This window comes from Culex quinquefasciatus, chromosome 2, assembly GCF_015732765.1.
Source record: "Culex quinquefasciatus strain JHB chromosome 2, VPISU_Cqui_1.0_pri_paternal, whole genome shotgun sequence".
Taxonomy (NCBI): domain Eukaryota; kingdom Metazoa; phylum Arthropoda; class Insecta; order Diptera; family Culicidae; genus Culex; species Culex quinquefasciatus.
Genome location: NC_051862.1, coordinates 73,193,628 through 73,220,328, shown reverse-complemented (window position 1 = coordinate 73,220,328; position 26,701 = coordinate 73,193,628). Strand labels below are relative to the sequence as shown.

The following is a 26,701-nucleotide window of genomic DNA, read 5'->3' as shown; positions in this document are numbered from 1 at the left end:
CTGTGGCATTGGAAAGGGCATACAATTTCCGATCTTTTGATACCCATACATCAAGGTTTTCTATAAAACCCACGTTTTTAAATACTTAAGCAAAAACGTTGTTATGGTTTCGTTTGAGCAATCTGCCAAAAATGTATGGACTTTCGTAATTTTTTTTCTAGTGGATCAAACTGGGCAAAAAGCCCAGGTATTTAAAAACGTGGGTTTTATAGAAAACATTGATGTATGGGCAGCAAAAGATCGGAAATTTTATGCCCTTTAAAGATTTGTCTGGTCACGCCTGCCGTCGGACGGGAAATTGAATGTTGGCCCCCGTCGGACCTACAGGTTAAGTCGTAAGCTCAGTCCAGGTTGTCTCACTGGGTTCTGTCTCGATAAAGTTGCTGGTAGGAAGTTAGACAAAAATGACTTTGTCTGCCAAATAATATTCTGCCTTATGATATATTCTGCTTAATGATCTTTTCTGCCATTTGTTTGTCTGCCTTCTGTACTTTTCTGCCATATGAACCTTTCTGCCTTATGTGCTTTTCTGCCAATCGACGTTCCGCCAAATGACCCTGTCTGCCATTTGACCTTTTCTGCCGAACATTTTTCTGCCATTCGTACTTTTCCGCCGAATGTACTTTCTGCCGAATGTTTGTCTGCCGAATGACCTTTTCTGCCTTCTGGTTGTCTGCCGAACGTCATTCCGCCGACCGTCATTCTGCCGAATGGCCCAGTCCCAACATTGAAGATCTCGCAACCCTGTCTCGAGATATGGCCACTTAAGTGATATTGATGTACTTTTTGGAAGCTGAATCTCATCTAAATGTATGTAAACTATGTCCGGATCCACCATCCCACCCTTCGTTGGTTAGGTTATCAGAAAACCTTTCCAACGAGTTCATACATTGAAGATCTGGCAACCCTGTCTCGAGATATGGCCACTTAAGTGACATTTATGTATTTTTGGAAACCGGATCTCACTTAAATGTATGTAAACTATGTCCGGATCCACTATCCAACCCATCGTTGGTTAGGTTATGAAAAGACCTTTCCAAAGAGTTCAAAACATTGGAGATCTGGCAACCCTGTCTTGAGATATGAACACTTAAGTGATATTGATGTACTTTTTTACTCCGGATCTAAAAAAGAAAAAAGATTTTTGTATCTGAAAGAGATGAAATTTCATATCAGCCATTGTTGGTAATAAGTGAGGAAGGCTCCAACCACATAGGTGGATTAAGTTAGTTTTTTTTTAAAAAAAAAGGTCCAATAAACCAAATTTTTAGTTTTTGCTTTTTGGGTGTTTTTCAATACCCCTGATTCAAGGCGGTTCCAAAAACACCCAAAAAGCAAAAACTGAAAATTTGGTTTATTGGGCCTTTTCAAAAAAAAAACTTCAGATTTCAACAGTACGGTTGCGTGTTGTAAGCGAAAACTTTGATCGAAAAAACAGTTTTCGCATGGAGTCATTTTTTTCCTGAGCACCCTAATTATCAGAAACCAAGTTTCTGGAAAAGCTTCGAATCTAAACTTCCAAGATTTCAAAAAAACATCATAGTAGAAGTGGAAAAGGAAGGATCTTGAAAATCAGCTCAAAAAAGCAGGAGGCAAACATTTATTTTTTCAATTCAAACTTTAAAATTTTAACGGAATTCAAGTGCAGCCAGTCGAAATCGATGTAAAATGTATTACCCTGCGTTTAAAATCATTTTCAAACATATGGGTCATTCCAGGTCAACTGAGTACACTTTTGGACTCGACTTTCCCCGATTTGGACCAAACTTGAAAGGAACGTTCATCTATGGATAGTTAACAGAAATCCCAAGTTTGGTGCTTATTGCTTATTTCCAAAAAGTTCACTGTTTTAGTATAACTGCAGTTATAACCATGGTTAATAGAATGCGTAAAATTCAGTGTAATTAATTGTTACAGCTCTGAAAAACAGTAACCGTGAAGGCCAGAGGATCCTTTCCTATAGATAAGACAGTATTTTTTATATGCTCAAGGCTTTTCACAGAGCTTCGGAATGTTCCAAAGTTCAACCAATGACATAGTTTTCATCAGCTGTTCATATTCTTCTGCCATATTTAGTGATTAATGTTTCCACTTGCAAAATAAAAAAGCACAAAATGGTAACTATCATCAACAAAACTCATAACTTATACCTTGATAAAGACTCACAATTCTCATTTGATGACATCATCACTTTTTATTCAACATAACCCTCATTTCATCGCCTTTTTGGACAGTGATTCAGCCCAAATCTGCGTGCTCAGCAGGAGGCAAAAAACAGCTAACTAGCTTGACCTTTAACGTGTTTGTTTCCACAACTGTAACTGGATGACCCTCTTCTTTTTGATTGACCATCGTGATTTGCACTTACCTGAAACGGCCCGATGAAGAATAACCGATTTAAGGGGGAGGGGGTCAGCTGACCGCCGAAATATTATGTGAATGTTTTGCTTCTTGCCTGATAAGGATTTTAGACAGCCAGATATGGTGTATTTGCGTCACTGGATGAAACACCCAAATCCCCGTCTGGGTGTACCTCAGACACGTATCGGCACTAAGAGCTCTTGCTAACGGAACTCAGTTTGTTCTAGATGGCATTTACGTTTAACACTGGAACACCCAACGCATGTCCAACATACACGGACGCCCAAGCCTCTCAAAAAAGTTGGAACGGTAACTTCAACACGTCGGTTCTCGGGCATAACTCAACCAATCGGGACGATTCTTGTTTCCAATGATTTGTAAGAATGTCTAGGTGATCCTAAAATTTTGCTGACCTTGATTTGAACAAATCTGTAAGTTCTGTCACCGAAAACATCGTTTCAACTTTTTTTAAACGACTGCCTCCGCGGAATTTTTGGTGAATTTTACACGCGACAAAAGTTGGGACGATGTTTTTGATCGCAAAAATTACAGATATGATCAAATTAAGTTCTGCAAAGTTCTAGGATCATCAAGACATTCCAACAAAACACTGAAAAAAAGAATCATCTTGATTGGTTGAGTTATGCCCGAAAACCAGCGAGTTGAAATTACCGTTCCAACTTTTTTTCGTTGGAATGTTAAAGTAATGTTATGCTTGTTGCCAGTAAAAAAACGTTTTGTTTTTAACATGAATAGTAACTTCTAAAAATCTCTTTGAGTGCACTTAACGGTTCTTACCCTATATCTCACTTGGTTTATAATATAGCCTCCAAGGGTCTTCGCGAACTCTAATCACTGGCAGAACATGCTGGGAACCATCTACGTGAAATGCCAAACAAGTTGTTTTAAAATAGGAGTTGGAGCGGATGCACGTCTGGTGTACCTATGAAGAAAACGCGATGGAATGCCCAACAAATGTCGCAACACTTTTAGAAACCCTAAGGCGTAACACGTGGTTCCCGAAATATAAGTCCACCAACCGACCCGCGTTATGTCACGACACGGCATCGGACGACATCAGGCAATAAGCCACAGGGAAACACGTGCTCCAATCGATGTTTTCCACCTGCCCTCGAGCACGGCAGTAGCTCCCTAGGTCGTAAAATGGGATTCGTATGTTTTTCCACCGCCACCAGTCGCGCTACCTTTTCATGGGTTGACCGATTTGGGCGGTTATTTGTCCCTTTTTTGTAACCACCGCGAGCGCAAAGTCTTGTTCACTCCTAATGTGTACAATAGGGTGGTGGACCAAATCCGGGAACCTTTTGGTGCTAACCACTGGAATCGAAGATTGGCCAAAATTCCAAACAATATCCGCCAGCTGATGCCCGCGTTGGATCTGTATTTTGGCGGTTCAAAGAGACATACAGAATAAAGATTTGGATCTACTGAACTTCAGCGGGTTGAAGCAGTTTCTGCTCAAGGATCTCTGGGATCATTATGGACATTAAGAACACGTGCGAGTGCCGAGCTTGGGTTGCCCTGGGCCGGTCGTATTGGTGTTAATCTAATCTAATCTAATCGAACACAAGCGCAGCCAGTCCGAAGAAAGCATCCTGGAAGAACTTGTGGTTAGATTACGCCCCAAGTTCTTTCTTGTCAATAGTAATAATTGCAGTACATCCGAGTTACCCCGAAAATGTATTGCAAAAATTAAAGCGGCCAGGCCTACTGCGTTGCATTAACCGCAGAGACAGATTCTGTGAACGGACCACATTTCACAGAATCATCAGGGGAGGAAGGATGCGTGGACATACCGTACCAAACGCTCCGAATAAGTTGGATGTGGTGTGTTAGTGTAAATTGCCAATTATTTATATTTTTAGGGGGGAAGTGGAAATGGGAAAATTGGGGTTGGGGAAATTGGGATTGGGGAATGGGAAAGTGAGAAAGGGGTAGGAGGGTTATTGAATTTATAATATTATATTATAATAAAGGGGAAAATAGTCAAATAGCAAATAATGATGGAAAGCTCTCACCAAGGAACAGCAAATCTTCAAAAGACACGACGTATTGGTGTTCGATATAAAATTTGAATAAAATAAGTCTAAGGTAAATTTTGGCTGATATTAGCGTGACGTACTTTATGTATGAAGCCTAAGGTTGTTGATGTTTCTTCGCACTAATTAGGTTTTTGTGTGTGTTAAAATAGCATTCAGACTATCCACAGCGTATAAACACTAGTAACGTTTTGGTAAAGGCACAGATCATCAATCACAACGAGTGTGGTCTTAAATCCTTATTGAACCGTAATGTGTGGTGATTACAAACCCTTCCTCCGTTCAAATGCAGAATAGTATAAAACGAAGAAAAAACGTTACCTAATCCACCCTCACATTTAAAGGGTAATGCCACAGAGTAAGACAGAGTCACTACTGCCATTTGATTTTTGGTTCCACTTTGTGGTACATCGCACGCCTGCTACCAGCAAACCTTATGGAGCCAAACATTAAAATGACATTTCTTCTGACTGCTCACTCTGTGTTACTCTGTGGTAATGCTATCCAAAATAGATACAAAAGGGCGGAACTTTTAATTTGACTCATTATTCATACCATTAGATTGGGTAGTCAGATCTTCATATTTCAGGGCACTTATAACTTTTGATAGGATTGTCAGGTCTTCAATCTTTTAAATTCATTTGAAAGGTCTTTTGATAACCAATCTAACGACAGGTCGTATGATAGATCCAGACAACGTTTTCATCAAAATATCTGAGATCCGGAATCTGAAAAGTGCATAAATAACACTTAAGTGCTTATAACTTTTGATAGGTTTGTCAGATCTTCAATCTTTTGAACTCGTTGGAAAGGTCTTTTTAATACCTTTCTAAAAATGTATAACATGGTGGGTTTCCTAACAAAAACCACCCTTTTTACAATCTTTCGGACTTTGAGCATGAGCATGAGCATGAGAGACCACCCATGGTTGTCCTTCTCCGTTGCTGAACAGAACCGTAATATCCTTTCAGCACTACTGATCATAGACTTCGACTATCAAGTGGTATTTCCCTTATCAACAGCATGTATGAATGCGCTGAAAAGATAAAACACCATGATTGCCAAAACAAGATCAGTTGCGAATAGGTAACAGTCATTGGCCACCAACGGCGCCCGCCATGTCAGTTTGTAAATCTCGATTTTAAGGGACGGGAATGTTAGTTAGCGCAGGTTGCTACTAGGGCAGCTGATTGATTTTCGTTGCCTCTCGAGCTACGATGCTATGGAGAGGGCTTAACACACACAAACAACCTACGTCAAGCCCTCCGAGCTACGGAGCTTTGGAAAGGTCTTTTCAACACAAGGGCTTGAAGCACACAATAACTCACCGATTAATATGAATAATTTTCAAGATCGATCTTGTTTTATAACTACAGCGCGACTCACTCCTGATTTTCACGATCCCGAATACAGCACAAAAAAATCGATTTCACAATCCTGATTTGTTTTTTTTTTCATTTTTTTTGCTTTTTTCACTTTGCACACAAACACAATCATAACTGAATAATTTCCCCCAATCAACGCGTCCCTTCACTCAGCATTCTTGCAGGCACAATCCTGATTTTTTTCTTCACTTTGCACATAAACAACCATCCCCTTGCACTGGTGGAACATAATCTGAACACAAACAGCCACATAAAAGAGACGAAAATTATCACGAAAAAACAGGACTGCACTTATCCCTTTTTACATTCTTCCGGACTTTTGCTAAAAACGTTTTGCCTTTCTTACTAAAGAAAGGTATAGGTTTTACTTTAAGCCAAGACGTCATTTCCATCTTCGTAAATATGTCGATTCACCTTGACAAAACTCGTCTATCTCCAACCCTCGAATTTTGAGAAAATAAATTCCGTGGAGGTCGAGTGATGTTCGTATGTGGTAAAATTTTGCAAAATTTTGTGTCGCGCCGTTCTCAGCTCCCATATATCCGATTTCGATTCTTCTAAATGCAGATGAAAGCTAGTGTGCTGAACCTGGGCGAGTTGCCGCGCAAATTTCAAAATGTCCATCTGTTTTCGAATGCGGCCAGACTTTTCAACAAAATACACAGTTTTCAAATGAAAATATGGTCAATTTTTTTCATTTTCATATCTTTTATTTATCTCAAAAATTGCATTTTTCGAGCCCTACAACCTCCCAAATTTTCATCCAGATTCATAATATGGTTCTGGAGTTAGAGCCGTTTGATTGACCTACCATAAGAAAAAAAATCCCTAAAAAAAAGGTAAAAGCCCACCTGGTGACCTTCGCCAACATTTTTCATTTCTGATTTTATTCAAAATTTCTTGCCACATTCATAGTACAGACCATGAGTGAGCATCTGAAACAAATTCGACATCAGTCGGCAATCCCGATCAATTTTTAGAACGATTTACTTTTTGCCTTTCTTACTAAAGAAAGATATAGGTTTTACTTTAAGCCAGGACGTCATTTCCATCTTCGTAAATATGTCGATTCAGCATGAACTTTAATCGGAAATCACACTGCATCGATTCCCGATGCTTCGTCGCCAAGTCGACAAGTTGTCAAGTTGTGCTTCGAATACTGGCGCGAGAATGCTGGCGCATATATTTGCTGGCTCGACTTATACTCGTTTGTAGTAGCTTGTCTACCGATGTTTCCTACAACATGTAAGATATCGTAGCTTTTCGGTTTCTTTTGCCCTGTTTGTTTTTGCATAACTGTCCAATATTTATTTAAAAAGTTTTGTGTCATAGGACATTCATCCGGCTACAATCTCTTTGTTTTCCGTGTGCTCCGAAAATCGCCTAAAAGTAAACTTAATTTTTTCGTGATTTCGTAAGTTTATTTAACATGATTCATTGGATTCCAATAGGAGCTTTCTAAGCTTTTCATCGTTTATATCGTTTTCAAAGTTTTCAATGCTGGCGACGCCAATGGCTTTCTACCTAAGGTACTCGTGATTGAGTGTGTAGTGGTGCGGTTGTAAAAATAGCTATCTCTGACTCTGTCACATTCGTAGAAGCTGAATGGCTATCTTCCCTGCACCGTGCGGCACACGCGGTTCACTTATACCTCGGTTTTTCTTTGCGCCTACCGCGGTGTGCGTTGTCACTGGCGCATGTGAAGCTTGCTATGCTCGCGTTTGTCATAAACGCTTGTTTGATTAAGAATATGTACGATTAAAAATATTCTTTTGGTGAAAATGGCGTTTTTTGTTTCTTTTGGAAACCATATCATTTAAAATACTTTGCTTTCATCATAAGACTTTCTTCATCTTCTAAACAAAGTCAATGTTATGAATTGAAAGAAGTTCTACCATCGTTATATTCTTTAGTAAGAAAGGCTCTATCTCACCCCAGGTGGGATTAAATCGGGTTTTTTAGCATAACTTTTGAAGTGCTTAACTAAATTTTATAATTTTTAATAGCGACTTATGGTCGGCTTGTGGTCGGCTCGAATGAGACAAAAACAGGCAAAATCGGTTAAGCCAGTGCCGAGATAACCCAGTGCAAATTTTTTGATCAACATGCCACCTGGGGGGATGGCAACCCTATTCCGACCAAAGCAAACTGACAACAGTCGACATTAGCATGGTTGTCAAATGAGAGCCCACAACAAAAGCACTAGCTGTCAAATGGTAGCCCATAACAAATCATTGTTTGGTTTTTTGATTTTCAAATTTCCCGCAATTCAAACGATAAATACCTGAAAAAACACGTGAATTGTGTTGCTGATGCCAAATTCTATCATATCCTTGGAGATTCCATCCCAATATTGGCTGAAAATTCATATCGAAAAAAGTGATTTTTCTGTTTACCTTTTTTTGCTTTTTTTCTTTTGGTCGATCAAACAGTGCGCCTGTACACTGTGAATCGGCATTACAAATTTTTCAGTTTGGTTTTACACATTTGCATGGGACTTTTGAGTTTAACCAGGATAACACACTTCGTGTTACCAAAGTAATATTAATAATACTTATTCTGAGTGTTTGTTATCTGAACTTCCAAGATGGCGGCTTCTTCGCTACCCCCTGATGCCACCACACACACAGACATTTGCTCAGAATTTGATTCTGAGTCGATATGTATACGCACGCAGAAAAAAGTTTTGTAGAATCAGCCTGTACGAGGTTTGAATCAACAAAATTTTTGTTGAATATAATCAACGTCGATTTTGCGTTGAAACAAACCTTGATTTTCTCGATTCCACAAAAGTCTTTTGTTGTTTTGAAAAAGCTGCTTTGACGTTTAGCGTTGATTCAACAAAAAATATGATTTTCAAATCAACAAAACGTTTTGTTGATTCAAATATGCCTTATTTTTCTGCGTGCGTGAAGGTGTTATTGTATAGCCTTTCCTCAGTGAGGTGAGGAAGGCAAAAAGGACATAAGAACCGACCAGAGACGTGCTCATTTTGTTGCTGAGGCTTTGGAAAACTTTGTTGCCGGGAAGCCATATGGGTTTGGTTTGAACGAGCTTTTATGTAGCACTATTTGTAGTTTGTGAGGGAAGGAAGGGGATACCGAAAAGCTGGTTGTTTTTCCCACCAAGAGCAGTAAGTGCGTAGCCATGTTTTGTTCAATCGTACTTGGTTCTTGTTCAAATTATCACTTGTAGCACCAACGGGGTCAAAACTTACGCGAAGCACCAAGGGGGTCAAAATGTTGGAAATGCAACTTTAACCAGCTGTATCTCGGCGAAAACTCAACCGATTCTTGTTGCACTCGATCCGGAAGAATGTCAAAAATCACCTTCAACAAGGTAGATTCAAAACAGATGCGTCTACCTTAAGTTATAATGAAAAAGGCATTTCCAACTTTTTTTCCAAGGGTTGTTTGAGCCGGTGGAGTTGCATTTCCAACTATTTTACCCCGTTGGGGCTACAAGCGTTAACATTATTTTGGTTGAATTACGTAATGCACGGCTCCTAAACGGCCCTTAATGTTCATTACTTCAAAAATTCAAACATATAAGCGCTTATCTTAGTAAACAGCAGAAATGATAGACTACCACCATGCCCACATTTTTCCTTACAAACGAGGGCAACCACTAATGATGGCGCATAAAGGGGCTTACTCAAAGTAGAGAGAGATTAATTATACCCTGAGGAGGTTGAAATCAATGACTGTCAATCAAATGGACACCTCCTAGTAAGAGGTAGTATAGAGGTTCAAAGAATTGTCTGATTCTCAATTGATCAGTCAAAGAAGTTGTACTAAAATATATTATGTTGACTGTTAAACACTTTTAATCTAATCTAATCTAATCAGACCCTAGCGCAGCCAATCTTTCGAAGGGATCCTGGAGAGTGCCTTAGGTTAGATGACGCCTAGCACTCTTCTTGTCATTTATTAACATTTTGTAGTGAGCCATTGCATCGGAATGCATTGGAACATCACAAGCGTTAAAGCGGCCAGGCCTACTGCGTAAAGCCGTATCGCAGAGATGACTCGTAATTGGGTTGAGTTTGAGCACTGAGTGTTCGAACAACAACACAATTCTGAATCGACAGGGGAGGAAGAAGCGTGGGGACACACCACCATAAACTGTTGACTGTTAAACACTTTTGTTAAAAAACACTTAAAACAGCATACAATGAAAATTTTGTTTATATGATTTTTAAAACAAATCTCTGAATGTTTTTTTTTTTCATATTCTTTTCACTCACGATATTATATTTTACCCTTCCACAAAAAAAGTTTTCTCCCAAAATCAGACCCAACTGTGCGTGAAGCCCAAATCACGTTCCTAACCGCCATTACCTTCAATTATACGACGTACGTTTCATTTTGCTCCGCTTTCCATTTCCTTTGTGTTTGCAAAACGGTCCTAAATTAAACACTTATCAGCAATCTCTGTCGTCGTTTTGCTGCGTTACGGAACGTTCCTTGCGGGACATTATGGCGTTCCATAATAAACCCATAAACCATGACGATAGACCATGATGTTGTCTGACGCTTTTTTGAAAAACTCTCCAGTTTCTTCTGGTGAAAAACCAGGAGGGGTTGGTTTCTCCAACCCACCCCCTTGGGATGTCCCTTAAAATGATTTCCACTGGGGTGTACGTAATAATAATACCGGCAGGCCGTAATTAAATACCTACCAACCAACCAACGGTTTGCCACGCTAAAGACATAAATTTTAAAAGAAGAACACAAGGCTGTCACTCTCTCCGGCATTTTAGTGTCAGCTTTTTGTTTGAACATCACAGACAGCCACACACAAACAGTAAAGCGCACATTACAATACATACATATATACACAAGAGAAAAGCTCGACCACCTGAGAGCTTCCGCAAAGGTTTCCTCCTCCTTCTTAATAAAAGGGCAGTCGGCAGATGGGACGTGTAACCGGAGAATCTGATGGTCTTTGCACTTTGTCAGTTTTAGCGTTCTTTTTTATTGATAAGTTCTATGTTCTTAAAACTAAGGATTTTTGCTTTGAAAAGCAACAACAAATATTTGTACAAAACAAATAACGCAGCGTTCTTTTATTACGTTTATACCGTAACGCAGTTTGGTGGAGGAGGGGGGGGGGGGGTCGAAGGCCTTGTTACGCTTCATACAAAGTTTTAAAATTCCAAATTTCCAAACAATTTTGGTACGAGGGAGGGGGGTCAGAATCATTTTTTTTACGTTACGTAATAATAATGTTTCTAACTAACATTTTCTCTATAATATGTGAAACAAAGTCTGCAGCAATTTTTGTAGTGGGTGCCTCTAAGCATTTTTTTACAATTTGAACGATAATGGTATCGTTCTATGGTAGAAAATTTGAAAAAACAAGCAAAAAAATTGAAAAAGTAAAGAATAGGAGATGGCAGTGTATGCCAAATACTATCAAAAACAAATATAAACTAAACAAGACAAATGCAAACTAAAATACTAAAAATAGAACAAGAAAAATATGAAACAAGAGAAGTAAAGTTTTTCGTAGAACAAAAAATGCAGTTAATTAGAGCGTGGTCAGAAAACCCATATTTATCATACCTTGACGAAACTAAAGCGTTTACTAACAACAACTTCAAAATTTTTCGAGTTCTGTTATAAATCTGCATGAAAAGGCATTCAAAAGTACTTCTTTATAACTTCAGGTGATTTATTCCCTATTTTTTATCGCACTCCTCAAAGGACATCCGAAAAGACAATAATTACGGCGCTGAAGCTGCACATCAGCGTTTCTTTCGGTCCCTCTTGACAGCATGGGCCGGGCGTACAAGTCTCGGGAGTACCAAGAAAAACTTTTTTCCAAGAGACGACACACACACACACCCAACAATCCGTGGAAAATATTATCTCGTTTCCCATCTTCTTCGCCCGAATGTTTACTACCGGCGTGACGACAACGCCGACATTGGGGGGTATGTGTGAGTGTGACTATGTTTGCACAACTTATGGACGTGTGCAAATGTTTTCACTGTTAATTAAAAAGGGTTGCTCCACGTAATGATGCCACTTGGCAGGCCTTCTTCTTACGTGTGTGTGTGTGTGTGTGTGTTTGCCTTGTTTAAGGATAAAAAGCCCTAACAAGGATACACAAAACTTCTCTTTCTGGTTTGGCCTAATTACGGTGAGAACGCACGATAATTTGTTTGCTTTGTAAATCAAGGTTTTATGAATAGTTGTTAAATTAAGCGAAATTCGCAAATTCAGCGACAAAAATAACACTGACCAACTCTGGTGAGCTAATTGATAATGCTGAATAAATAATGATTAAAAACGAACAATTTTCAATTAAACCAACTATCAACTCAAACTATCCACAAACTATCAGTTGAGCATATCTGCTAGGAAAAGCTTACGCAAACTGTTTTTTCGTTACCGACCCCAGAAGCATAATCGTTGATAAAATACACTGCCTGTTGAGACTGAATGGAGACATACCGTCCAATGCAGGACGTAATCAGAATTTAATTTGAACACCGGAGACGGTCGCTTTTGCACCTTGCATTGTAAGATGGTTGCTATCGTATCCCAAGTACTTTTTGTCAGATTTGTTTTATCAAACTAAACCGTCCTTTTTGGCGAATCGGGAGACAAAGGGCGAATTGGGACAACTAATTTGGAAAGGTTTTTGCTCTATATTTTGATATTTTTGTTTGACTTCGATTTGAACAGATATTTACACAGGGCTGAGCTGTAGGTTAGTCGAGGTTAGTCGTCGACTAACAAGTTCTTTACAATTTTGCGCCCTCGGCAGGTCCCAAGAAAAACTTTGCATTTTGCAAATTTGCCAGGTTGCCGATTTGCACTGCGCCTTCTCGAAAAAGATAAAGGTCCAAAAAATTGCGTATTCATCGATTTTCGCAAAACCACAACCAACTTTAGCTTGTCGCTTTCCAAATGAAAGGTAATATGTTGGATTTTCAATGAAAAATAAAGAGAAATAAAAAACGTTGCCGAATACACAAAAAGATCAAATGTAACTTTGTTTGAATAGAGTTTAAACCTGAAAATATGTTTTAAAAGATTTTTCAGGAAGTTTTACACCTGCCACCTACATTTTACACCTGCCCAGATGTTTTGCATTCTTTAGTTTTGAAAAAATCCAAGTATTGGCGAAATATTTTTTTTTTGTCGAAAAAAAAACTTTTTGCGGTGTTTTGCATTGGAATTTCATAAAAATTCAAAATATTTTTAATCCTGCCCAAAGCTTGATAAATATGATTGATTATCAATGCAGAACGATGTTTAAATTGTTTTCAGTTTATTTGACTTCTATTTTTACTAAAATTGTGATTTTTTTGTTAAAATATGTTTTTCGCCCCCTGATTTTTCATAAATTTTGAAAAAAAAACTGTAATTATCAGTTGTCTGATCATGAAAGTTAAACCATACAAATTATAGTATTATATTTTTTTTTCAAAGTATTTTTTTCAGGGTTAACCCAAGTAACATTTTAGGCTTTATCAAAGCTGTCACAACCGCTATAAAACCTATCAGCCAAAACCAACATTAAAACCCCTTAGTCGTAACAAACTCCCCAGAACCTTGATAAACCCCACTTAAAACCTAAAAGGACCTCCGCAAAAGGCAAGGCAAAAGGTTGTTACGGCCTATTTATAAAACCTACATAGGAGTTCAAGGCTTTACAACTGAATCCTAACAACATCCTCAAAGCCTTGATAAAACCTTTGTTAAACCCTAGTCAGGAGTTATGGAAAAATGACATTTCATACGTCTTCAAACGTCTTATGATAAAAAGGTTTTATTTTGGCAAAAATAAGTCTTCGTCTTGCCAAATGAAATTATGGAGATGGTTGAATTTGAAAGCTTATTTCTCGCAATGTATGTAAATAATGTGTGTTTTCATCAAATTTAAATCAAATTTTTCAGTTTTCTATTTTTTCAAACAAGATGGCGGTCAATCATATTCAATCAGAGCTCACGTTTAGCGCCATATTTATGCACTGCTATTTGGCCGCGATAAATGCTCTTTTAGGAGCTTATGGTTTTAAGTGAGCTTTTTACATGCCTAATGGCACTTGACAGCTACAACAAAGCATGCGATAAAACCGTTTGGCATGGCATTGCCATCTGGTTTTTAAGCCTCTATTAAAACTTTCATAAAACCTTATTGAAAGCCAGTCGGCTTTTATTGCCACCCGGTTTTATGTCTGAGGCGTAAAACCCTGTTAGAACCTATTAATTAGCTCTTGCTTCCCAGTCACGACGTTCTAGCAGGATTCTAGCAGAGTTCTTACAGAGCTGGATATTCTTAGAGCATTCTAGCAGAAATGTTCTATCGTTCTAGCAGGATTCTGACAGAACCAGCTCTGCTAGAATATTTCGTGACTGGGTTGTTGGCAGACGTGCATTGGCACGCTCTGCACTGGCACTTCAAATTTAGCACTTTCACCAAGTTCAAAGCATGCTACTCCAGCCCAGTGTTAGTGCTATTATTTAGCACTCCCATTTAGCACTCATAGATTTTTTTCCTTTTTACGGAGTATTTTTAATAAAAGTTCTCAAGCAAATTTTATTACCGGCCAACGGGAATCTATTATAACTGCAACATAGGGGAGAGTGGGGAGACTTGATCCCCTTTTTTGTATCGCACATAACTCTGTCAATTTCTCACAAAACTATGCACTTTTTGCATGAATTGAAAGCTTAAACATTCAACTATGTTTGGCTGATAAGGGTATTGCATCAGAAAAAACTCTTCGAATCATTCCAAGCGTTTAAAAAAATATTTTAAACCGGCATTTTCAAAATGTTGGGGGTAATTTGATCCCCCTTTCAACATTTTGAAGAAATCTTAAGGAAAATGTTTCTTATTCATCCAAACTTTTGATTTTCTATAAGTTACAGCAATTTCACATTAAACATGTACGTTTGTGTTCAAAATATAAAAAGTTTAGCATACAAAATATTTAAAAACTTAAAATTTTCTTTTATAGACAAAAATTGGGCATGTTTACAAAAGCTGGTAATTTTTGATTACAAAACTTTTGAAAAATGGTTCAAACTGCAGTAAGATATGTACAACTATACTAAAGGAAACTATGTACGAAAACCCAGCCCAATTATTTAATCTTGAGGCTGATTCCAACTTGTTGGTTGCGGTGAATGCCCAAATAAAACTATTAAGCAATCAAGATGCTACAATAAAACCTCAATAAAACTTGGTGGTGGCTAGTTGGTTCAAAAATGTTACTTGGGAAAGATGATTTTCAGGTTTGAAGGTGAATTCATTAGTCATCTTGAGAAAATAAAAAAAAAACTTTGTTTATAAAAACCACTTTAAGCAATAAAAACCTAAATAAAAAATCGGATTTTCTTATCATGCACCTATTTTTTCTTAAAATTTCTAAATTAGACACGAAGATGCCGAATTGGTCAGAAAATTCCTTCTTTTCATGAAGATTTCTATATACTTGTATGGAAAAACTGATGATACAAAATTTCTTCTTTTGACATAGTACAAGAAAGACAAAAAAGTTTCATCAAAAACAACACTAAACCAAAGCTATAAATCACACTAGTTTAGCATTCTCAGTTTTATTAAACTTTAAACAATCTTCCGAAATGCTTTAAATCATTTATATGGCGGCGACGAAACATTGAAAAAAAAAATGATTTTGTTATTTTTTAGTTTTTTTTAAGCAACTATTCAAAAATGACTAAAATGGAGTCGCAGAACTCGAATTTGATGTCAATAGTAAGACAATTTATTCATGAATCGGTTGTCTGAAATCCCATACAAACCTTCGAATATTCGACCATTAACGGACCTTTTCAAATGTTGCACCAGATGTTTAGGTCGATAATATCATATACAGTTTAGAACAAATTTAATTCTTCCATGTTGGAATAGTAATATAACTTTCCATGAGCTCAAAATTACGAATTCTAGAGTAAATTTTCCAAACATCCTATGCAGATAGCACCTTTTGAAAATTTAATCGATACTCAAAATAAGGTGGTCAGATAGCCTAGAATTGGTCAATTGACGCAAACCTAAGATTTGATATAAGTATTTAATTATAAAAAAGCTAAATCAGTTTTTTACTAATATATCATGTGATATACGCATATTTGGGGTGCCAATGATATGCGGAAATTTACGCCAAGAACTCATGACACAGACAATTAGCAGCTCAGCTTCAATCGGCTCGACACCGATAATGGTTCCCATTTGCCTAAGATAATACCGACGATAATGGGTTCTCTCTCCCCCGAATGCTCTCAAGCAGCCCCAGATGCAGGATAATGTTTATCTTAGATTTGTTCCCACTTTGGCCTAGTTGGACAGATGCTGCACCGTTTGGGTCATCCCGTGTGGTGTTAAATCGATTTCCCCTGCCTGTTGAACAGCCGTTCCGGGCTGACCTTCTCGTGCCAGGAAGAACCACGACCCCAACGGCTAAATCGTCTCCGGTTTACCCCAAACGCAGCCCGGCAAGGGGTAAGCACTTTGGAGCCATTAATTCTGAAGCATGCGGGCAGACTAATGTCACCATTTGTACCCTCAGGGCTGGCCGTAGAACGGCACGGAACGATCCAGGCTTCCGGTGAGCGAGCCCCGCCGGACGCAGCAAATCGACCGTGAAAAACGACACAAGATAGTACCATTTTGCAGTAATCTCACGGGATTTTTTTTTCTTCTTTTTGTTGTTTCGTGACCAACTCGAGAGAGGAAGCAATCAATAGTGAAGCGGAAGGATTGTTTCTGTTTTTTGCTTCTTTTTTTATTTTTTTTATTTTTTGCTTTGCTTCGCGTGTCCTTTATGCAATTTCTGGTGCAATTTGAAGCAGCAGCGTGCAGAAGCTTAAGGATCAATTTTTCCTTATCCTGAGCTTTCCGGTGCTATTGGGGAAAACCTGCACTGGAATAAGAGAGAATAAAAAGATAGGAGACTTTTATCGTGAGAACTGAGTATAATCCATAACAATGAAAATGCGCGAGGAAATACTTGAACCGTTAGGAATTACTCTTTCCCTGAACAAAAAGTAAAACAAAAATGAAAAATCCGATTCTTTTAAGGAAGAAAACTCTGTTATCACACAGTTGGAGTGTTTTTTGCTGATGCTTGGCGTACTTGAGAATTGTTTCCGGTTGGCTACTCGAGTAATTTATCCTGTTGACCGAAGGTCAGACCCATAGTTGCTAAAGGGGATAATTTAATAAAATTGAGTTTTTAATGATATTTTTAATTTTTATTTAATTGGAAATTTAACATGCTTCATTCATGCTTCTCGACTGTGATTGAAGTTGGGGAAAGAACAAAATGAAGTTAAAAAAAATCTTGAGAACTTTTAATTCACTTTAATTTAAAAGAAATTTCACCTTTCAGTCTAACTTTTCCAGCCTGATTTATTTTTGGAATTGTGTGATAAAAAAATAAAATAAACATAACATAATAAATAAAAACCTAATAAAAAAGCAATTCAAGAACTACAAATGAGGTAAGGTTTTCGGTAGAACAAAAGTATGCTCAAAATAACCTCCTAACAACGGAAAAAATAGTTTCCACTCGAATCCAAACTCAACAGTAATCCAATTTCAACACAGTAAACGACAAGAAAATCCATTCGAAATGCAAACCTTTTTTTTCGCAGCCCCATAACAATCCAATCGAGCCCCATCTCGGTTTATCTACTGATTGAAATAAACCAACATTTCTGTGTGCTTTTTCCTCCCTGTAAAAGCTTCCTCGTAAAAGTGCAGACCCGAAACACCGATATCGGGGCGCGATGCCACGTGGCGTGACACCCACACACACTACATTCCTCCAACACATTTTATTGATAAATCCACAACCGAAAGCTGACACTCTCGTCGTTTGTCGTCTAGTCTGGGGTGAAATGGCAGCTCGTCAGACAATCAAATCGAACGATATCACCGGAAAGAGCGCGTTGTTATTTGCACGTAAAATGTCAACTTGTCGTGGGGCACAGCGTCGACGGGGTGAAAATTTTGGATAATATCATGTTTTCTATTAAAAATAAAAATAAAAACTTTTATCATCAAAATCTGGCCTAATTTATTGACAACTATACCATTCATTTTCATTTTATAACATCGCAAGGATAATATTTCAACTCGTATTGTTATCCATGATTGAAACAAAAATACTTTTTTTTCTAATTTTCTTTTCTTTTCTGATGTAATGTCACTTTTTCAGTCTAAATTGAGGTAAAATTACATCATAAATGAAGTTATATTTACCCTTTCAAAATTAAATCTTCCAAATTAACACATTTTTTAACTGTGAAGGTATAAATAAAAATGACGAAAAAATTTAGTACAGGTCTAATCAACGAAACATACTGACGTATTATATAAAAATGTGTCCTAGGTCGTATCGAGGTGCTCCAATTTTGATGAGATGAACTCATGTCAAATATGAACCATCTACGAAAATGGGAAGTGAGGTACGGGCTTAAAACATAAAAAAAATAAAATTGCTCACATTTTCGTAAAACTTGACCAATTGAAAAAAAGGATTTGTGTGTTCTACAGTTGATATAATTATACCCAAGTAACCGTGGGACTGTATATGGTAGTTTTAAATCCCCTCTATATCAACATATAAAGTATGCATACAGAGTCTCAAAACTTTATATTCACTTTATACGCATGGAGGTAAAATTGAGTGGTGACTGGTAGAGTTGATATAGAGTTATACCGCGGTAAAACGTCAAAATACTACCTTACCGACAGTATTTGAAATAGAAAAAGCTTTGCGCGCAGCTCTCTCTCTTGGGAGAGTGCTTTTCACGCTGGGATGACGGTTTTTGAAAGCTTGTTTGCGTTTTTTTGCTGTGTTGTGCTTCATTCGAGATTCTAAACTGCGTGTTGATTTGATGTTCAGAGATGTTTCACCTAGATGCACTGCGCCAACCGTCTCGCCCGTCCTGAAATATGTTTCACGTATGATTTTTGTCGATAGAGTCTTCCTTCAGTTAGTAGCATGAAAAAAGAATACACTAGCCAGGTTGAAACAAAGTACATATTTATTAATCAATACACTTCATACCTTTACAAGATATTGATAATCTTCACAATATTCATCGACGAACGGGCTAGGGCACGGAGCACCGATTGCGCACCCGGTCCCGGGGTCTTGGTGCAAGTTCCGCCGGCGGCACGCAGCTTCATGTGCAGCGAGGTGATTCCGAGGACTTGCACTTTCCGCCTACGTACAAAGCGGCCACATAGCAGCGTAGGGCGAGCCTCGTCACGATCAGCCTTGACCTTCATGCCGCCGGTGCTCCGCCAGATAGTTACTTGCCAAAAAGATCCGTAACGTGGACGAAGGTATCGTTGAAGCTGGCGTAGACGTATGCCACTCCGAACACGATGTCGTCCGGGACCTGGACCTCCTCCAAACGATTTTTCCTGCATCAACAAAAATACCACCAAATACTGCCAAACTTTCTTTGCTCTCACTAATGTTGAGTTAGTGTTTTGAAACATTTGAAGAAATGTCAAAGTGTGATGTAACTTTAAAAGCTTACTTTACATTGATATATAAAGCTTACCATTAATGCTTTGAAACATTATTGAGCTAAATGCTTTGAAACTTTAATTGGCTGTTCTATATGTCATTATACAGTAGATAATAATGTTTCAAGCTACAAATGTTTCAAAACATTGGGAAAGACTATTTAAAGTGTCACAGCCACTAGCGTGCCCAGGGTGGGGCAACATGAGGCAGTTGCCCCACCATCCTCGGAAATTTGTTCTAAAATTGGGCAGGGGGTGTCCATAAACGACGAAATTTTCAAAACTCTAATATTTTTGCCCCACCTTCCTTGAGGACCTGGGCACGCTAGTGGTCACAGCATCGTGAAAGTTTATTTAGAGTGGATTTAGAGTTTTGATTTAGTGCTTCTGGTTACTTGGGTAATTATTTGCTTATATTGGCAATTTGCGGCGAGAAATATTAAGCTAACCAATATAAGCAAATAATTATAATTGACTTCCGGTGATCAAAACAATATTGTATAGTTGATATAATTGTTGTTTCCTTTTTTTTATTCTTTTGCAGGTGAGTGATCCTTGAATGAACTACAAGTAGAGCGGCGTTAACAACCAAGTATTTTCAACTTAGCGGTGAGAATCGACAAAAAACTTTGCAACCAGTCAATAAGAATTTATCGTATTTATTGTTAACAATTGAATAAGTGGACGGACATTGCCTCAGAAAAAAAATGTCAGTCCACATAAATTGATTTAAAAATTGCTTAAAAATTATGAAATTACAAATTTTACACTGTCTGATTTCAGAATTTCTCTCTTTTCCGAACTAGATGAGTATATGAATTCCCAATGGATATCGGCTTTTATTACATACCGATCATGAAGAAAACACGAAACCCAGCAAATGTTGCCATTTGCAACATTTTAAGTTGTTTTATTCAGTTTATATTTGAAAAACACAAGGACAGATTGTATGAGTTATACTTTACATCACTAGCGTGCCCAGGGTGGGGCAACATGGGGCAGTTGCCCCACCATCCTCGGAAATTTGTTCTAAAATTGGGCAGGGGGTGTCCATAAACGACGAAATTTTCAAAACTCTTATATTTTTGCCCCACCTTCCTTGAGGACCTGGGCACGCTAGTGCTTTACATTAACGCACCTTTTTCAAATTGCTAATTTTGTATTTTTACCCTAAAAATCTCGATTTTTTACAATTTTAGATCACTATTATTCAAAATTTAAATTGACATTTATAGAACATTTGTTACAGCAAAATTTTAAAATTTATTTATACACAGAAAAAAAATGATGGTAATATTCATCAGGAAATGGTGACAGACTTTGTGGCAAAATAAATGATAATTTTACCCCAGAAAATGATCAATTTTCATCAGTTTCTGATGAATATTCATCAGGTTTACATTTTTACACAATTCTTATGTAATATTACACAAATAAAGATATTTTCAACATTCCAAAATTCAACTTTTTTTTCTGTGTAGATTCATTATCAAATTAGCAATTGCAAATTTATTTTTTCTCTTATTTAATTACCCATTTTCATTTGATAGGCATTTTGAAGCAAAAATATTCAAAAATAATTACAATGCAAAAATATTTACTTCACATTTTGTTTCACTTTATCTCTTAAAAAATAAAAAATAATTACTCCAGGTTTCACCTTATATGAACTCATTCTTAAACTGATGAAAATTTGGAATCTAACGTCACATTTTCACTAATGTTTTGCTCCTTTTCATAAAAAAAGCTTTAAAATTGCTAAAAACGTTTAATTATTTAACATTTTTAGTTTTTGACAAAATGACCACCAAATTAAAATTTGTGCTACATATTGAAAATGTATTTATTTTGTTCTAAAGATTTTTTAATTTATTAAAGTTCTCACGGATATCTCGCAAATCAATGATTGTTATGTTCATGGTAGGGATTCTCGTAGTAAATTCTATTTCCACCAACTTTGTCGTAGGTTTCAAATCCATCCAAGTTGATCTCAATGAGTTATCTTTACTGCAATGATCTGTTTGTAGGGTAGAGGACCCAGAGATCGCCCACTTTATAGTGGGGATCTAAGAAATTTGACAAGAATTCAATGACAATTTATGGTTTTCGGTTCTATTTGTTGTAGAACGTTGATAAACTATTTGATTTTAAGTTTCCACAAGGTTTTTATCATTTACATGTTTGTTTTTGTAGAAATTTTGCGTTTTAATAAAGTGCTCTGAAGTGCCTATTTTAGACCCCCTAAATCCAATTTTCGCCCACCCTTGGAACCAGTTTTCGCCCACGATAAAAATCAAGAAATCAAATGAAATTATGGCACAAAGCAAGCAAATATGGTCTCCTATTGATGCACAACACGTTCCCGAAGCTCAACTTCATTGATGTGCACATATTTTGTCGTATTATAAATTGAGGTTCAAAAAATCCTAGGAGTTTTGTTTACATTTATCCTACTTATTTTGAGGTTCTCTGTCTATTCTAACTAAAACCAAAACATGATCTCACTCGTAAAAATATATGACTAAATCAAAATTCCCAATAGAACTCATATGTCCCTATTCACCCAAGATAAGGGCACACAGTTACAATTAGCTCCATGTTATTGTTGATTTTATTAGGGGATTATTAACCCTATGGATCATTCGCTCCCGAATTGACTCAATAGAAAACTTCGAGTACGTCTTAAATAAAAATATTAAAGCACATGTGCTATTTTGAAGGATATTGTGTAACTACTTTTCCCTCCTTTGTTCAATTTGTTCTCCAATGTACCAGTAAACACTTACCACGTTTGAACTAGATGTCCCATACCTGAGTTTAGGTTAATTTTTGAACTGATGTTTTTACCAAAACAACCCAATGAATGAAATAAATCAACATGATTAATTAACCTTTAAAAATATTCTGGAATGATCCAAATATATTTTCAAGCATATTTCGCTGCGATTAGATCAGTTTTCATGGTAAACAAAAACAAAAACATTGTAGAAACATATGTTCAGCTTAACAATCTTTGTATAAATTTGTAGAGTTTTAAATTTCACATAAGAATTTCTCTTTTAGAAATAATCGGTAGAAAAAAAAACCTGGTGACAAATTCATAAAAAGAGTTTTTTTCTATGCATTTTTTTATTTTGACCTTTAAAATTCACGTTCGAGCATCAATGTCACGCCATTGCCGACCGATTTCAGGAAAATATTTAGCTTGTGAAGGTAGATTTTGTATCATTTTCACATATTTTGTGCACCCTAATATAAATGGAAGTAAAACAAATAGTTAGTATAACCTGGGTGCTGAATAGTGGTTCGCAAAACGGCCTCAATTTTGAACTGTCAAAGTGGAACCAATTTACTGTTCACCAAAAGTAGAGAGTATTGCTATCGATCATTGAAAATTGTTTGTTTTTTTTTGCAAGATTGAAAAATGTGTGGCTTTTGAGGACTTGGAGTTTAAGTCAAGAAATCTTAAGAAAGTTACAGGCGAGATCGCCATTTTTTTATAATTATGAATGGAAAGTTGGAGTCGATGCGGTTTTATTCATCCAGAAGTTGTCTTTATTGTTTGATTCCGTTTGAAAAACTGGATTACTGAAAATCTTCTCTGTTTGTTAAATCAGTTTCGCTAGAATTAGCGATGTTTTTTCGCTGGACCAGGAAGAGCTGCAGGATTCCAAAATCAACCATGGAATTTATCTGCAACATTTCAGAATGGCACACTCGCCGCAGTTCTTCGTCACCCGCAAAAAAGAAAAACCTCTTCAAACCGATCGATATTTGAAAACACACACAATTTTCCGGCAAAATATGTCAAATACTAGAAAAAAAACTAAACACATACTACTGATTTTAAAACAGCTAATTTTCCAGTAAGAAAAAAGTCATGCTTGTGCTCGAACAGCCTCCTACTTTGTAGATGTAAACAATGTGGGATCATTCGAAAATCACGTTACGCCTTCTCTCTATTCATCACCCAGAGTTTAAATATAAGACTGCTCTAGAGCCTTTCATAAACTACGGGGACACTTTTTGTTATAAATTCTAGTCTCCTTCTAGCTACAATGTTTCTGGAATTAAAGATACATTTTAGAAAAATATTAAGTGTATTTTGTGATTTTTGTAAAAAGTTCCATATTTACACATCGTCTCACCAAATCTTTAACGCAAAAGTGCGTGCGTCGCGTGAGAATGAACACTTACCAAGTGTCACACCTCTCCCCGCCGGTGACATCAAGTGCAAAACTCTACCGAAAAGCTCACGCAGAAACCTTTCGAGCGGACGGCAAACTTTTCCCAATCGCGTCAAAGCCAAACCGAACGTTCAGTAATGTGAGAAGCTGATCATATCAAATCCCGCATAAATTTACTCACCCCAATCAGCCCGTCGTGTCACGTGTCAAATGACGAGTGTGTTTGCACGTGAGGCTATATGTTTGAGCTTTTTGGCAGATTCTACGAGTTGACGTAAGGATAACAATCGGATTAAGGCCAGGAGCAGGAGTCAGTTCAAGTAGGGTTATAAATAAGTCGCCGATATCATCTGTGGTGCTAGTCTGGAGGGGGTCTTTCGTAAAGTACGTGATAATAATAACAATGTTTGAAAATTGCATGCTTTATGTTCCAAAATTAATATTAACCTTAATTCTTGCTTAAGTCATAGAGTAGTAAAATTTTAGTAACGTAGTTTATGGATAACCTCCTATGACAAGGTTGTTTTTACCGGCAATCGGTATGAAATGGCGTCAAGAATTTTTATTTCGTCATTATCATCGTGCCAAATGGTCCTTTTGGAAGATATTTTGGGAAGTAAGTGCTCAATAGCACAAGTTCAACCGACTGTTCCGAAGATCGCGCTTCCCCCGTAACCTGACCTCGCGATGGCCCCCACGAGGGTGCCAAAAGGCCACTAAAAGATGGTGTGTTTTGTACGGGGGGATGGCAACCCTATTCCGACCAAAGCAAACTGACAACAGTCGACATTAGCACGGTTGTCAAATGAGAGCCCACAACAAAAGCACTAGCTGTCAAATGGTAGCCCATAACAAACCACTGTTTGGGTTTTTGATTTTCAATTTTCCCGCAATTCAAATGATAAATACCTGAAAAAATACGTGAATTGTGTTGCTGATGGCAAATTCTATCATATCCTTGGAGATTCCATCCCAATATTGGCTGAAAATTCATATCGAAAAAAGTGATTTTTCTGTTTACCTTTTTTGCTTTTTTTCTTTTGGTCGATCAAACAGTGCGCCCGTACACTGTGAATCGGCATTGCACATTTTTCGGTTTGGTTTTACACATTTGCATGGGACTTTTGAGTTTAACCAGGATAACACACTTCGTGTTACCAAAATAATATGAATTATACTGATTCTGAGTGTTTGTTTTCTGAACTTCCAAGATGGCGGCTTCTTCGCTATCCCCTGGTTTTGTACGAGTACTTGGTAAAAGTTAACTTTTTTGGTCCTCGACTTAATCTTCTCGTTCAATGTGATAAAGATCAAACGAATCGGGCCGGTGCTGCTGGGCCGTTAACACTAAATTGCTTGCTGTTAGAGCAAAAATAAAGTGGAAAAGTTTTCTGGGCTGAGGGCACATCCGCTGGCGTTGCATTTGACCGAGCAGAGGCCCTTGGAGCTAATTTCGATAAGATGAGTTACGGGGCAAGTTTAGCGTTGCTTAAAACTTAAAACTTCAAGTGATAAAAGTACGCTTGATCCGATACAAATTCTGAGAAGAAATTTTAGGAGGTGCTATGGTACCAAATTAGAATTATAAATAGGGGAGAATACAGAATCCTCCTCTTTGTATTTTTTAAAATAAGATTTGAAGATTTCAAAATGCAAAAAGATAAGAAAACTCCATGAGTTTAATTATTTATTATCAGAAACACACTTTTTGGAGAATAAGTAATTCTGGGGAATCATATCTGGGGGATATCTGAGGAATGAAATTCAGGGAAATGAGCTGTTCTGGGGAATGGTATAAATGTAAATGAGATTTTTTTTAAGTAAAGGCAGTTTGAAAGCCGCAGATGTTCATAAAAACTTTGGCAATGACGAGAGAAATAACTAGTTTTAAATTAAAACACAAAAAAAAATATCATTTTCTTGTAATAACGTTGGGTTTGAGATTTCTTTTAATGAGCTAGTTTAAATTCGCTCCCTTTATTAAATCTTGAACTTCTCCATCACGCAATTGCAACGCTGAAAAAAACTCCTCCGTTTGCCAAGTCCCACAACTTTGAATAAAAGACACACGTTTTGTTCCCCATTATGCTCCTTCCTAAAATGCAACATTGTACTTTCTTACCCAACCACTCCAAAGAAAAACACACACTTCATGGAGGAAGACGGCCAAACTTTTCCCAAGATCTAATTTATTATTTGCCTCGGCGTCGGCGTCCACTTGACGGCAACTCAAACACTGTCCAGAAACGTCTATTTTGCCGCTGCTTAATGAACTTAGCGTGGATTACCACCACTCCCCCCCAAAGACGAGAAACTTTGCCAGCAGCAACAGGAGGGGTGGTTTTCTCGGAAAAGTGAGCAATAAGAGCACAAATGAAACAATACAATGGTAAAAAAGGAAAAAACACAAGCTCCTTGCGGTAAGTATTGCTAGACCAGGCGAGAATAACCTTTGAAAAGGGCTTGTCAATATTGAAAAAAAGGCTTGAGTTTTGATATTCGAAGACATTCTTTACCATATTTATTGTTGAGAGTAGCCAAAATGTTGAGCCATAACTTCTGTTTCGTTGATAAAAAAAATCTTGTTCAATGTTTACGACCAAGTCAAGAACCCAAGCTGTAGAAAGAAGGTTCCGGAAAACTGTTTCTAATTTTCTTCACAGTCCGGCAAACGGAGATTAGGTTTGCAAATTTCGTTGTTGATTCTTTTTTTCTTTCTATCTTCATTTGACTACTCTATTTGCACAGTTGAGCGCACTGCAAAAAGCAGCTCCTTTCTTAATGCTTTTTACCTGTTCAGTTTTCCATGGCTGATTCAGCGTATTTATCCAGGGTGGAATATTAAATTCGTTCAGGTAAAACTTTCGAGTGAATTTTTGCTACAAGCAAAAGGCTGGGAATAAGTTAAAAATTCAGCTCGAACAAAAACGAATCTGCACACCTAACTCCCTTAAATAATATTTACTCACAATAATACTTAGTAATATTTACTAAATCCTGAACTTTTTATTTTTATCCACCTTTTTTTCAGAATTATTAAAAATTAATTCAAACCAACCAAGTCTTACCAGCAAGACCCATTTTATCAAAAATCTAATTTCAGCGCGCCACGTTTCAAAAACAAAATAATCAATCTGCTTTAAATTAAAAACTAACTTAATCCACCTATGTGGTT

The 26,701-nt window shown here is 37.3% G+C and overlaps 1 protein-coding gene and 1 pseudogene across 1 annotated transcript in view; one reads left to right on the top strand and one right to left on the bottom strand.

Annotated features, from left to right (window-relative positions):
* Positions 1-26,701, top strand: part of LOC6036631 (neuromodulin) — a 220,728-nt gene that overhangs the window by 159,829 nt on the left and 34,198 nt on the right. The window lies entirely within an intron of this gene.
* Positions 18,826-22,148, bottom strand: LOC6036632 (annotated as a pseudogene).